We start from the raw sequence: 2,676 nt of genomic DNA, 5'->3' as shown, positions 1-2,676 counted from the left end.
TGTCACGTCCCGGGAAGCTGTCCGAAAAATTTCGGCAGCATCTCCCCTGTAACAATGACTATTCCCTAAATACATGCAAATATACTCAGCCACAGGCGGCTGAATAGAACAACTCGTTCAATCAATTCACAACACAGATACAGAATGCATATAAGCCCTCCATGGCCACAATCACTAACTCATGCATGTAATATCAACTCTGCAATAGCATATGGAAAATCCACGTATCGAAAACCTCATAAATCCGAACCACGAATACCACGAATACAAAACCAAGATAATACAGTCCATGTCCATACTACAAGTCTCAAATGGAAACACAACTATAACAATACCAAAAACAAACTCTTGATGTGAGATAACAGCTGGCGACGAGTCTCCAAGCTCCAAGATAACCTATCTGATACCTGGGGAGGAAACCAAATAACCCCAGAGTCTGGGTAGTGAGCATTAGATACTCAGTGGGTACAGGAAGGAAGTGCATGTAAGGTACAACAACAGGAATAATATAAGAATCAAACTGTAATGAACAGAATAGACTGAGTAAGAAATATACTACAGCTAACAGGTATCAGCATGGATCAGGGTATATCAACTAAACAGAATAGGTATAAATTCTACTGTACAACAGGTATATCATGGTATATTAAGAATATCAGTCATACTGTGCAACAGATAAAGAAATCTACATGTATCATGTATGACATGACATACAAGTGCAACAGTCATAGCAAACAAGTGCAGCAATCGTAAGCATATGATGCAAATAAAATAAATATCTATATCAACCTACCAACGGTGCATGTAAATACGTAGCAACCATAGCAACCAAAATATCCGTCACTGTCCGCACTCTACATTCCCCAGTCACCCCCATAGAGCAGTGAACTGAGGGGCCAGACAAGACATACTGTCAGCTCCGACAACTGACCACTAAAGATAAGTGGGGAGGGGCAGTGTGGCAGGAGGGCAATGTAGCCAGTCCTGGTGCACCCAACTGTAGTGCAACATCTTACCTATGAGGCACCACAACACGGTGCAGGTAAGATCCACCAACTAAAATACCTACAACTATCATGGATGTATGCTAATCATCCCAACATGTAATAGCTAAAGTTAATTAGCATGATCAACAGAATCAATAGAGGTCAATATATGTCCATAATATCATAATGAAGACTAATCTAAGTATGGATAGATCAAATAAGATCATACAACAGGTATCAAGCAACGGTCATACTGGAATCAACATGATACAGATAACAAAGATATCAACATGGCAATAGTAGATCATCATAAGATCAAAGGCAAGTATCAAGCAATGATGATCAATGTATCAACTAGATACTATCTCAACAGCATGGGTATCAACAGGATAACAAGATAAAAATAGCACATGCACTGGAACAGAAGAACCTGTAGTGACCAAGTACAGGGTACCCACCTGATCAGATGTCTGTCAACAACCGAACCCCTAGAAAATAACAAACTCTGTGTAATAGGATCAATCAATCAAGGTCCTGCAACAAACGACAATATACACTTACTACCATATCAAATTATAATAATTAAATTCTATAATCCAACTCAACTAATCCCTCTTATCAACATTTAAATTTAAGGGTCAACTAGGATCTAACAGATCTAACACTAACGGAGTCCACAATAAACTCAACACTCCAATCCGATTGCAACCCAATCATCCAGAACCTCCAAGCATTAAACAACACAACTGATCCATAATCATCCACCAAATCCATGGTTTAACACATCCAATCAAGTTCAGCTCCACTTGCTTCAATCCACCGCCAGCAACAATTCAAGTTTCTGGCCGGGACCTTCAAATACCAAGATAAACCCATCAACTACCTTGCTAATCAAGAACATTCAACGAAGCTCCTCAATCACCATTCAAGAAAAGAAAGAATCTAACCAAAACTAAGGAAACCTAGCTTACCTTTCTTCTTTTTCTTGCTTGTGGCCAGATCGCAACCAACTCCCACCGCCGGCCAAATCCAATTCAAGCTTCGGATTCAAGATCTAAGTCAAGCTATGAGGAATCAGGAAAACCTAGATCTAACCCATAAATCGATCACAAATCCGAAATCCAGCTTAAAGCTTACCCGATTCTCTTCCTCTTCTTCTTGTTCTTGCTTGTGGCCGGAACCAACAGGAACTCCCTCCGGCGTCGGCCTAAAATCCAGATCAAATACCCGATTAAAATCCAAGCTCCGAAAATCCCTAGATCTAGGCTCAAGAAACCCTCCAAAACCGAGATCTAAATCAACCCTTACCTTTCTTCCTCTTCCTCTCCGATTCGCCTCCGCCTGAATCCTCTGCTCGACGGCGCGCCACCACTCGGTACAAACCTACGCCGTCAAGAACTGATCCCTCCGCCACTCAAGCTCGATCGCCAACGCTCCCTTTTCCACTTTGGCATTGCCGATGAAGAGCTATCTCCTTGGCGTCGGCTTCGGCGGAAGACGAGCGAAACAGAGGTGCGTCGGCGGAAATCGCGATGGGGAGAAGAAATTGAGGTTACTGTAGCATTCTTAATGGCCGGGTTTTTAATCCTTTCCTAACGGGTTGGATCCAATAACCCACACCCATTAAGCCTAAAACCTATTAGCCCTTAACCATTTAGCTTTTTAACCCTTAATCCTTCAGTATTTTACA

General features: G+C 41.7%; 1 long non-coding RNA gene across 1 annotated transcript; it reads right to left on the bottom strand.

The window, feature by feature from the left end:
- Positions 1–1,985: 1,985 nt before the first annotated feature.
- LOC141818508 (uncharacterized) lies at positions 1,986–2,431 on the bottom strand. The gene is made up of 3 exons (XR_012600969.1): positions 2,295–2,431; positions 2,124–2,193; positions 1,986–2,040 (listed from the first exon to the last, which is right to left on the bottom strand). It is a non-coding gene; the product is annotated as an uncharacterized LOC141818508 (long non-coding RNA).
- Between the last annotated feature and the right edge of the window lie 245 nt (positions 2,432–2,676).

This window comes from Curcuma longa, unplaced genomic scaffold, assembly GCF_044706935.1.
Source record: "Curcuma longa cultivar G26 ecotype Majalengka, Jawa Barat unplaced genomic scaffold, ITB_CL_G26_1.1 contig_25119, whole genome shotgun sequence".
Taxonomy (NCBI): Eukaryota; Viridiplantae; Streptophyta; class Magnoliopsida; order Zingiberales; family Zingiberaceae; genus Curcuma; species Curcuma longa.
The sequence above is the reverse complement of the archived record's forward strand: the minus strand, read 5'-3'. Positions and strand labels throughout refer to the sequence as shown.